The sequence below is a fragment of the Rhagoletis zephyria genome, unplaced genomic scaffold, assembly GCF_001687245.7.
Source record: "Rhagoletis zephyria isolate East Lansing unplaced genomic scaffold, Rhagoletis_zephyria_1.1 Rzeph_scaffold_04909, whole genome shotgun sequence".
NCBI classification, from domain to species: Eukaryota; Metazoa; Arthropoda; class Insecta; order Diptera; family Tephritidae; genus Rhagoletis; species Rhagoletis zephyria.
This window is the reverse complement of record NW_016161992.1, coordinates 32363-45197: the sequence shown is the minus strand read 5'-3', so window position 1 is coordinate 45197 and position 12835 is coordinate 32363. Positions and strand designations below refer to the sequence as shown.

The 12835-nt window shown below is 33.3% G+C and overlaps 1 long non-coding RNA gene across 1 annotated transcript in view; it reads left to right on the top strand.

Annotated features, from left to right (window-relative positions):
* The first annotated feature begins 1902 nt into the window (after nucleotides 1–1902).
* The window catches only part of LOC108371354 (uncharacterized), a 36421-nt gene continuing 25488 nt past the window's right edge, over nucleotides 1903–12835 (top strand). The window contains exon 1 of the long non-coding RNA XR_001848741.1: nucleotides 1903–2445. This is a non-coding gene — a long non-coding RNA (uncharacterized LOC108371354). The remainder of the gene's footprint in view (nucleotides 2446–12835) is intronic.

The following is a 12835-nucleotide window of genomic DNA, read 5'->3' as shown; positions in this document are numbered from 1 at the left end:
ACTCCACTAGGCTCTTAAATTCCCGATTAAGAGCGCAAATATCTACACATGCCAGCTCTTAGTTTATACATTTTTTCAACTCCAAATTGGATAACACAGCAACAATAACAACCCACTGGTACAGTTCAACAATAAAGCCGGAAGTGTTGACTTTTCTTTCCGGCATCAAAACTTGTTTAGCAACATTTGTTGCGGCATGGGTATCAAATGTTAAAGAAAACAGCGGAAGTGAAATAGGAGTGAGTGTGGAGCAATTGTGGTTAACAGGGCGTGAGTAACAGCATATCTACTATGTTAATGCAAAAACAAATGCTGCATTGTAGAAAAGTCGCCGATGCAAGGCGAATGAATGCATTAATTAAGAGTGCAGGCATTGAGCGCATCTTCAGTTGTTGATTGTTGAAAAGTTGCTATAGTTGTACGAAGCAGTGAAAAGAGCGCGCGTATGTAACATATCATATGTTTAACAGTCTACATTAACAGCGCTTTTAACAGCTTTCCGGAAGTGCAGCTCTATAACATAACTCTTATTTACATTGCGCTGTTAACATTGTTGAATGCTGTTAGTTGCCTGTTGATGGTTTGCCTTTTCGCGAGTACGAAGTTGTTGCTGTTAAATGTACTTGCTGTTTACTATTTTTTGTTTCAATTATAGCGAAGATTCGTGTTAGTATTCGGATTTGACAACAGCGTGAAAAGGTTTCAATTTATTTTTAATTTGCAAAATACATACATATGTATCTATGTACACAATATATACAATGTATGTGAGCAATTCACACTCAGCCATATCTCTTCATTCTGACATTTTTCTCCTTCGTCAACATTAGAAATCAAATCTCAACTCAATTTAATCACACTTATCAAGTAGCAGCGCTACAACAACACTAAATTATCTTGCAATCATTTGCTTTGTGTTTCATATTTCAGTGCTCATTATTGCTTTTTCATATTTTAAAAAACCCCACTCACCGATGATCAAACATTAAATTACCGACAAAGTCACGAATGTTAGTTGTACACATTTGTGTGTGTGGAGGGAGGGGAGAAGGTGTGTGTTTGTACGTATGTATGTACTTGTGCATATGAATTTCAACAACGTTGGAGCCGGCGAGGTCGTCGTGACTATGCTAAGGCAAACAAACGTATATACACATTTGCAGATATACATATGAATGTGCGTACATCTATATACATACCTTCGTTGGGGCTACAGTTACTGCTGTTAATTGTTTCGACTTCGACTTCTCAGTGTTAAGCTGATGCCAGATAAAACTTTGTAGCTTTGCGTGACATTTATAACTTTGCCAGCAAAGCGCCAAACGCAAAAGGTATGCCACAATGAACGCCAAGAAAACAATTTTGTACCGCTTTTTTACTAGTCAAAGTTGCTGTGGATTTCATATATTTTGCTTTAAAATTATCAGCAATGTAATTAAGTTTTATGTTTCTGCATGAAAACTCGAATTTGGACGAAACAAAATAAATATTAAACTGGCTGATTGTCAAAGCGCGCAAAAAGATGGGAGTTGGCCATCTTTTCGCTTCGCGCTGCAGCTTCGACGATTTATGTGGCATGCTTTGTGCATTTTCATACAATTCATCTTATCTGTCAAAGCGAATCTGTCACGTAAAGCGAAGCAAAAGTTTTATGTGGCATCAGCTTTACTCACCCAGCGCACATTTACTCGCTCACTACTACTTACTCCAAAATGTGAGCATCGTTCAGCATTGTACGTTGGTGAAAATGTGCCTTCGCTACTACTATTGGAGTTAGCTGATGGCTGATGGAGCGCCCGCAGCCCAAAGTATTGGAGTCAATCGGCAGTCGGTTCAGTTTTAGTTGGAGCGTGTTTACGAACGGTTCGTTTGTTGACGATTTGTCGCGTATATTTCGTGTTGTCGTCCAATCGCATCTTTCGCACAAGTCGCACGCTAACCTCGCCTTCGGTGTTCGGCTCGCTTGTACAGAGCTATGAAAAAAGCGAAATAATTGTTGTATATGTGCAAATAATTGCAAGTTTGATATCTAATTAACAAAAGTGTTTGCACAAAATAAATAGTAGTCTGTGAAAAAAAAAGTGTTAAAGTGAAATACTTAGTGCGCGTTTTTTTTTTTTTTGGATCAAGCAAAATCGTACGCTTAAACTTCGCCCAAAAAACGGTACAGAGCAGCCGGATTTGGTGACTTCGTCTTTTAATGCTACAACAAAATTTTTTCTTGTACATTTCGTGACGGTCCATAGTCAACGCAATTTCAATTGTAAGCCATCATCATTCGCCAACCAAACCGAGTGTAGTACATAGTTGGCAAATTTCTCGTATCCGTTGTGTATTGTTTTCGGCATCGTCATTTGGTCGTAGCGTCATTTCGTCACTTGAAACGCTGTCGTTTTCGTTTGTGCCCGAATTTTTTCGTGCTTGTGCAAATCGCTGTGCGTTGGTGTATGTATTACAGTTAGAAAAGTATATTAGTATGTACATACATACGAGTATGCAAGTAGATTTTCGCAAACAAAAAATTTGCCATTATATATGTAGTATGTATAAAGTTACCTGCACCCCCTCATCTCTTAACCCTTTATCTCAATATGAAAGTCCAGTTGAGATATACTATCTGCCAATGATTTGGTGCTTACTTCAAGGTTACACTTGAGTTAAGGTTTATAAAAAAAGTTTAAATAAAACTAAATTGCGAAAATGTTAAAAATAAAATAAAAGTCTATAAACATCCAATTAATCATTTAAATCGTTGAATTTACGTGAAACCAGAAATGAAGAAATCCCCTCCAAGTAACTACATTTGAACACTTCAGGCCGCAAATCGGCTCCACTTCCCCTCGGCCCTCACCTTAAATAGGTACTACATAGCTTTCGATTGAATTGAGTTTGTGCGAAAAAAATTCGTAAAAGGAAACGACGAGTAGAAAGCCAAATCCATAAATAACAATTAAAGGCGAAAACAAATGTTGCGATTAAAAGAGTTATTAATATTATGTTGGTTGTGCTTTATTTAAGAAAAAAAATAATAATATTATAACAGTGCAAGCTTAGCGTAGTGGTATCAAAAACTGCATTGCTCTGGCTAAATAAATATGAGCAATGCGCGAAAAATGCTTTCCAACATACAAAGCTTATGTAATTTTCTAAACTAACAAAGTTAATATATGTACTTGCAGTAAAACCCGGTTTAAAGCTCCACTCGAAAATGCAAACTTTTAACACTTCTGTTTGTTTCGAATTTACCCCTTGCTACAATGTTAGTAGCTAATCAGTTTTGAGGCAGAAACCCATTATTTTAATTTAAATTCAGTAATTGTTTTATTAAATTATGAATTTCCAATATATTTGTACTTTGTCTATTTGTACAAGTCTTTGGTTGCAGCCAACACATGTATTTAAATATCTTCTTATGGCCAAAAACAATGGTATACTTTGTCTCATTTCGTTCCAAGAAAGTTTTGCAAATTCATCACCTGGTTTGCAAGTTCAACTAGGTAAAGACTAAGTATCCCAGATATACATATGTGTATTTGAGACATTAAAATTAAAAAGCCTATATAATATGAAGAAAGTATTTCACTTTTCTGCAAAGAAAGTAAAAAAAAATATTTGTAATTCGCCCGAGAACTATAGCCCGTGATGATATTAATGAATATATTATGTCAAAGCTTGATTGGAATTAGTTAACTATGTAATAAAATATTTTTTTCTTGAAATTAGGGTCATTTGGGCCCAATCATTGTAGAAGAGTTAAGGTACTCACCAACCAGCTGATTTTTAAATTTTTGGAGCTTTTGTAATAAGTGTATATATCACCATATTTATATATTTGGTGTATTTGGAATTCAGGAACATATTATGTTATTATATATGTATATCAAATGTAACAAAACCAAAGATCTTCGTTTAAAGTCTTACAACATTTTTGACCATATGCTTACCCCCTTGTCTACCGGCGAGGTTATATTGTGTTCCCACATCAATGTCTGATGCTTTTGATCTCTGTAGCTCCTTTACTTTGCTTATTTTTATGTAGTCTATACTTTTTGATAATGTTAATTCTTTTTAATAATTGGTATTGCAATTGCAAATCTAGCGGGAACTACAAGTCTGGATCCTTTGGACCCACAGTGTTACTTACATAGCGGTCCAACATACCCGAACGGTAGGCAGTGCTAGTTTTTTTCGCCGTAGACAAAGGGTTAAGCGGTGCAATATCTTTCGTAGCCCGAAAATTATAAATTTTTATTGGCATGTGCGAAAAAAAAGACTAAAGGGGCTTAATGTTTGAAATGCCAAATGACAAATTTCTTCTTATACGTGCAAGCGAAAAATAATAAAAAATGCAAATCTCAGTGTTTCTAATACTCTTCCCAAACACTCAATTGTTTTTTCGGCAATTTTATTTAGGTACTTTATTTGATTATTTTAATTATAACTAAGCCCAATGCTTTAACTCTACTCCAACCCAGAATTTTTTGGTGCTTTTGTTTTTTTGGTTCCATTTCATGAAATGCAGAAGCTGGGGTCGAGATCTAAATCTATTCAGCTATTAGATTTGCGAAAAACCTAGGGGGTGTTCTCGCAGACTTGCAAAGCCCTAGCACGGTGCACGGACAGGTTTGCAAAGCTGTCCTTTAAGAAAACCGGCTTCCATCGTGCAATCCGTGCTTCGTACAAAGGCTTTGCAAGACTCCGGGAATACTACTTCATTTACTTATTACTTCATTTTATGATAGAGGAATGTAAGGCATTCTTTACAGTAAAAATCGAGTCCGATATATCTCAAACGCGCTGGAATGAGAGTTAAAATCTTGACACAAACAATGGAATGCGTCGTTTAATTCAAAATTAGTTTTGCGTGGCTTTAAAAACGCAGGTCGAAAGTGTATTGATATTCGAAAGGGAACGTTAACGATTGCTTTAGCCAGAAGAGGCGGGCTATAAATCAAGGCTGTCATTAATTTTACACAATTATTATACCTAGCATTTTTAATGACTTGCAAATGTCGGCAAATTAATTAGCTTTAGGCGCCTAGGGATTGTAAGAATTGTTTTTGAATTGATAAAATCCTGTCTGAATGAACTTGATTGCGACGATTCCAAACAATAGATTCGTATTCTAGTGTGAGACTAACAAAAGTGGTAAAAGAACTCTATTAACTACCCCTTTAAAACTGCAAAAACCTCTTTGGCTTTAGAGACTGTAGTATTAAAAAAAAAACACACAAAAAAAATGTATTAAAAAAAATTGTCAAAAAAATTTCAAATATTTCGTTCTACGTTAGCATTTCAGTCACTGTCCAAAAAGGAGTACGGTCGACATAATTTCTACCTTGTTGAATATGCCTTAAATTTAGCTTCCCCAAAAAAATTTAGCTCTACATTTGGTCAATATTTCAACCAAATCGATCAAAAACTTTTTGTGCTGGCCTCCGCGCTAACGATTAAGTGCTTTAGTCGCTGAGTTATTGTGTTTTTTGTATTTAGGGCCAGTTTTTCAGTGCACGGTTAAATCTAACTGTGCTTAAAATTAATTTCTCGTTTACAGTATACTCTCAATATGAAGGGTAAAACAAATAGATTTCTTTTATTTCCTTTTTGGTTGTTGTTGTTTCCGACAGGGTGGGTGTATGATGTATTATGGAACGAATTTCCGTCATCCCTTGTCAAACCGGTTTGTCTCCAAACCAAATTTGACAAGGGATGACGGAAATTCGTTCCATAATACATCAGATTTCTTTTACTTTTCTAAATGAATTTCCTTTATAAACGAGATATTTGATTTATTATAATAAAAAAAAAAATATGTGTGTTGCTTAAGCTGGTTAGCTAAGCGGGATGCACTTAAGGGGGTTTCACTCTACATGCATACTTTCTACATACATATGTATGTATGTAGTACATGAGTAAGCATTTATGTATGTACATAGATATTACAATATCTACGAGCTTATCGAACCATAGCAAATTCCGAATTAATGTTTTATTTTCCTCCAACAAATTTCTTACGAATAAGCTTTTAAAGTATGCACTAAAACTTAATTTCAAATTAAATTCTCTTTTACTTAATACCTGTTTTTTTTTTGATTTTGGCTCTCCCTCTTTAACTTTGGTTGTTATTTGATTTTCCTATGTATGCAATTTATGACTGTAAGTTAAATCAGCAGTCAGTAGGTTAGTTGACTTCGAATTAACTGCATATTTTTAGTTGCACCTTTCACCTTTCCTCATATGTGTTTATATGTATATCAAATGCGGTAAATGAGATATTAGATGCTACGGATAATTTAAAAAGACGTATCTGTGCATGTGTGTAGGTTCATATACATATATATGTATGTATGTACACACCCTGACGTAAGAAGGCGTTTTTTTTTTAAATCAATTAATTGAAAGAATACTTTGAAATAAATGCAGTGAGTAAATTTTCTCAATTTTGATACTCTTTTTAGTCAAGGAAAAAATTTGTATCTAGGAAGTATGAAACAGCATCTGTGAAGTGCAGAACGAAAGCGTATTCAAAAGAAAATTAATGATTTTGGCTTAAATGCATTTTAAAGTAATTGAAATCGAATGCAGAGTCGGATAAATGACTGCTTCCTAGAACAACGCCATGTTAAACAAATCAGTTCGTTGCAGGGGAAAAAGCGAGAATTTCAATTTATGCTGCGGCAAATGATCGTTATGTTGGCTAAGGCATAATACCAAGATCGCTAATTTCTTAATGATCTACTGATCGGAACTAAAAAAAATATCAAAAGCGGTTCACGTCTAAAGTTGTCCGGTAACATTAAAAAATGTATAGTTCGATGAATTGAGAACCTTCCCGTTCTTTGAAGTACGTTAAGCTTGAATCCAGCTCTCAAGAAAAATTACAAGAAATATTTGTAATTTTTTCTTGTGCGGTGTTTTATATGAATTTTTGTATTTCTTGAAAGCTGGAAACAGCCCTTTGAAAGTGGAACTAGTGAGCAGTTTTTTTTAGGTTCTTACAAAAAACTAACGGCTAAACAAAATTTGTTTTTTTTTTGTTATTTTTTGGCTTAATAACAATTTATATTCCTCAATTTTATTGATCCTGTGACTGTTTTTAGAGAAAAATTTTTGACAAAACTTTACAAATAGTGTAAGTTTTAGTTGCTATTTCAGAGATCACCATATCTCCATATCATTGTAGAATATAAAAATATTGTGATAATTAAACATATGTGGTTTCAGAAGTTGGGAAATTCTGAAATGTTAAACAGATTTAGCACATACAAATTTCTAAGAATATTTATTAATTAATGTGTGTGCCTGAGTTTTAACAATTTTTTTTTTTATGAAGTTTCTCTGTGCTGAAAAAGAATACGCGCTATAATTGATTTAAAGTAATTGCTTACTTTAATTACCTGGGTATTTTTGTACTTATACATATAGGTGTTTGTAAAACTTCTGTGTGTTTTTATAGTATTTTAGACCTAAGCGTTTACTTTTGTGATCACAAAAAATATTGAGTGAAGTCCCATATTTTCCCTCAAGCCAAAAGTGATGAGTTGGTAATAAAATTTATCTAGCGTAGTTTGGTTTTAGAAATAATTCTTGAATGGGCACACGGGCTTGAACCCTTGTGAACAAGGAATCGATAGTTAAACCCCTGACAGTGGTTAATTTTGCACTGTGAATTCGGCCCTAACAATGTTAATTTTTTAATATTCCAACATATGCCGTCAACTTATTAGAACTAATGAAAAAACTTTTCTGGTGTCACATGTTGCTCGGACCTGGGATCGAATAAAAAAAATGCAATATAAAAAATTCGATTTTTCTATGAAATATTATTAATTATTTTTTTTTGTTTGAGACTGGAATTTATGGAGATATAAGGTTTTTGTTATAGAATGAACTATATTTTTATTAAAATAGCCAATTCAAATTAAGTTATAAAAAAATAAAAAATAAAAACTCGTCAAAATGTGTGTTTAGAATGGGTATGATATTTCTTTTCCATGGTGTCGATGTCTTGTTAAAAAACAGCCCCATACATATCGCTCATTTTCTTCAATTGTGTCATAATAAAAAAAATACAAATACTGAGTTGAGTATGCAGAAATTAACGCTACCTCTTATTCAATGTTGGGTAAAAATTTCATAGCGGTATCGATTACCAGTAGCTCTTTGGAACTAAATATGTATTTATTTTTACTATGGGAGTTTATGTGAATTCAAGACTTTAAAGCTTCAAGACTTTAAAACTTTGAGTTATGAGACTATTGAAGTAAGTTAGTGAGTTACGCAATTTCTCATGAAAACTGCAACTAAAAGTTTCCAAAAAAAAGTATCAAAATGTTACTTAGTGGAAAAAGTGTTTCAATTAAAGATTTTGTGACGAAATACGTAATTTCAAAAACATCGTATAGCGTTTCAGCTCACGAATAAATACTTATGGCGATTTCGTTTCTACAAGAAAATGTTGCCTTCTCATCGCCCTCTTCTTAGTGTTTGTGCGTACATAGAGGGAAAAAATAAGATTGCATTTTTGGGTAGAAGGTGGCGAACAAAGTTTCTAAATTTTATGATTTGTTTGGTTGGGTCAGTAGCATTAATTTTATTTTTTGGTGAGACATCCTAATATTTTAGTGCATATTATGTTACTGTAGCGTCTACACAAACTAGTTTTGCTCTGTTACTGCCTCAGCAGCATCTATATAGTTTAGGAACTTTTACTTTTTTGTGCCTCTTAGTATACATATTTACAAACATAATATTAGCTTCTTGCTATTCTTCATTCGCTTTTAACTTTTTACATATTTTCAGTTAACGAGTATTTCTTATCTATAAATTGTCATCATTTCTAGTCACTTCTAGTCGAATGACGACTAGCGCATTGCCAACAAGTGAATATGTTAGCGTGGCTACACTGCAACTGATTGTCTAACTATTTGTGTATATACACGACAAAATCAAAAATATATATCTAGGTATATTCACGACATTTTTTCTTTAATTTTTTACTCATGTTGTTATTCCACATTGCGCTAAATTTTTAAGTAAAGTGTTTTTTTTTTAATTAATCATAATTTTGAAATTTCAAAGCCTTGACGCGTCAGAGAGAAAAAATTAAAAATGCAGTTTTACTATATTTGGGCCTTAGTTTCGCGATTATATTGATGTTGGTATTGATTTCTTGGTGTGTAAAACTTACTGAAATCTTATTTCGGTATTTTTTAGATTTTGCTTTTATTTGTGTTTAGTTTGACAAATCTTTTTTTTTTTTTTACCGCCCGTTGGGATTGCCAGAGTTAGCTTAAATTGTCTACAAAGAAAAAAAACGTTTCTTTTATTATAAACTTGTATTTAAGTACATATATTTTTACTAAACTAAATGCATACTTTCTTATGTTTAACAGAAAAGCTATAACTTTGCTTATATTCATCTTAATATACTTGACAAATTTTTATGAACATTTTCCTTCAAAACTGGTGATGAAGGGCCATAAGCTGATCGCCTTTGGTGTGACTAATCGAATTTGTGTTCTTTGGATTTCGCAATACATTTGTATTGAAAGAAAAAAGATTGCCGATAAACTTGCAATGGAAGAGGCATCAACCCCGTTTCATTCATGTAGGATAAGCAAAATAATAATAAAATAAGCAAAAAATGGGCGCAGCACTCTCTGTGTTGGGCAACTAAGAAGGAGAGGGTAACAAAATCCTATACTGGTAAAACTTACCAGGGCTAAAGCATTCCAAAGCGCTTATAGAAACATAAATACATATAGGCTAAAATAGTTTTAAGAATACTTGAGATTATTTGTGTTTTTTTACAAATTATCCAGTAACTTGCCAGCAGCTCTCCAGTAACTTAATTTCTAAGAATTCGCTCTCATAGAAAAAATTTACAAAAAAGTACGTGAACGCTTTTCCAGTAATAATTTGCAAGTTTCAAGAACAGCTAATTGGTTGTTTATTCGCAGCATATTCCTAATAAAACAATATATTTTATATTTAAATATGTTTATTTTGTGAATTTCCACAATAAAAGGCCACAAACAGTTTCCTTATTAGTTTAAATTTCATCCAGCAACATGCGATCAGCTGTTTTTCGTACTGGCAAATTCTTACAAGTAAAAATTTATCCAGTAAAATCCAGTAAAAACTTGCAACTTCAGCTGTAATTTTTCGCTCTCTCAATTTCCCCTACTTTGCAAGTTTTTGCGTATGAAAACGCCAAAACATGAAAATTCGTAAAAACTTTTACTGGATTTTACTGGAAATGAGTAAAAAAACGCAACTATTTTCTAAGACTAATTTCAGAATTATCTATCAAGCAAAGTCACTGCAGCACTGATAAAAAACTGCTCGGCTTAACACAAAAATATCTTTCGAATACTGGATTAATGGACATACTGCCTATGTATATAAATTCATGTAGGGGCACAGTAGATCTTAAGTTCGCAGCGCTAAAACCTTAACAATATTTAATTAAATTTTTATTCGACAAACTTGTTTTTTTGATATTTCTTTGCATCAAAACTGCAACCAGTTTTTAGCCAACAGGATGACGTTACCAAATTTTAAAGCCATTTGTAAGCTCTTTAGTATACGCAGTTTAAATCGAAATAATAATACCGTTTTGTGTTTGCTTGTTACGAGTAAAATCTTTGCAAGCCAGCCCAATGTGAGTATGTGGGTACTTTGCTTTTGCTGCTGGTGATTACGATGGTCTGTATTGTAGTTTTTCTTTAATGCAAACGTTAGTCTGCTTAGTCCAATTTTTCTTATTATGCCCCTGACTTTTCTTCCTCTCTTTTTTTGTCTTCTCTATCTTGTTTTTATTTATCTTGCTCTTCTTCCTCTTTAGTAATAATCTTTTCTTCACTTGAAGTACAGCGTAACGTCTGCTCTTTTGTTCCTCCGCTTCATGGTCGCCATGGCTTTTGCCATTTTCTTTGCTTTTACATCAATCAAATGCCATTGATTGTGCTATGCGCATTAGGGTGGTCCAAAAATGTATGTGAAAAAGTAAAGTCGGAATTTTTATGGCCTCACCCCTACACCGAAAAGAAGCGCATATTTTTTATTTTAAAGCCGAAAAATATTTAGAGGTCGCTGATTGCGCTCAAATTTTACATATACATATTTTATATGGGAAAAAAACACTTTTCGTAGAAATGGTATAGAACTCTTGAAAATCACTAGTTTTCGGTCAGAAAACTTTGTTTATCTTCAGGGGACTCCCAATTATTTATTTAACTTTTTTATTTTATAGTAACTACATTTTATAGGTCCGCCAAATATTAAGAAATGGTTCAATAAACAATTGGGCATTGGAAGTTTTCTGAAGTAAACCTCTCCGATGGAAAAATACTGATTTTCAAGAATTCTGTGCCATCTCTACGAAAAGTGGTTTTTTAGCAATACAAAATACATGAACCACTTTGAGCGCTTTAAGCGACCTCTAAATATGTTTTGTTTTCAAAATAAAAAGATAAGGGTATATTTCTTCGATATAGAACAATTCCAGGAAGTGAGCGCATTAAAATTCCGAATTTACTTTGTTTGGACCACCCTAATGTACTTGAGGTTTACGTTAAGTTTTGTTGTTGGCGTGTTTGTGCTCGTTGCATCTTTAATCAGCAGTTAAAATAGCAAGCAATTGGCATAGCAACTCTTTCATGTTGCTTATCTTAATGTCTGCCTCATCTTCTTTGATCTACAATTTCAGCTGTGAGCATCATTATAACTACTTAATCGCCCCCTTCGCGCCGTATTTCGCAGCGAGTATTGATTGCGTCAACAACACTGACAACATCATCACTCACTTATGTATGTACGTAGAACTCTTACTTTCAATGGGTGGGTCGATTGGTTTGTTTGACAAGCTGAGCCCGAGTTGTGGATTTGGTTTCTCATTTATGATTACTTGTTGAAATTCGCCACTTTATCTTGCAGTGAAAGCGCTAGTTATGAACTAGAACCATCTTCTAATTTTTTTTTTTTACACCAGCAACTAGTAATTTTAAAATGGTTTTGGTATACCAAATATCAATTATCCTGCTATGGATCAGCGCGTACTTCACAATATTTATTTTTAAATTTTATTTAAAATTTTAATTCTTTTTTTTCTGTTTTTTTAGAGGTACATTTAAGTTGTGTTGATTTTTTATTGCAAATTCATAAGTTTTGAGTTGTTCGAAATACATTTTAACTTAATGTGACTTTATTCAAATTATTATTTTTCTTTGCCTCATTGATATGTAGTTGCGTTTAGCTACAACCATATGTATGAATTATGTACTACATACCTACGTAGATGTAAATAAAGATAAGCTTTTTTCTAATACTCGTATCTACAAGCACATCATTCGCAGGAAGGGAATGCGATTCTAATTATTTGTTAGCCTAAGCATGCGAGGTCAGCAGAAGTTGCAAGTTCAGTGATAACGTTCTTAAAAATTGTCTACATTGCATACATTTTTCATACATAAAATATGTATTATATATTTAAAAATAAACACAGCATTCCACGAAAATGAATTTACTGTTCCGGAAATATTTCAGTAGAAATGTAAATAAATTTAATGACAGCGATTTGAAAGCGTTAAAGATGACGAAAAAACCAGCAGATATAAAATTCAAACAAAATAAAAGTTGTAGGTCAACTCAAAACTTCATATGACGGACAGTGTTTCGACTATATGGAGGCTGGTAGAATAAAGTCATGGTGACAGTTGATAAAAAAACCGGTTCGACTTAGAGAGAGAAAAGTAAAAGTCGTAAATACCAAATTTTACATTATTTACTGACCCCCTTCTTCTCGAACATCACATTTAACGACTGGGCCCAC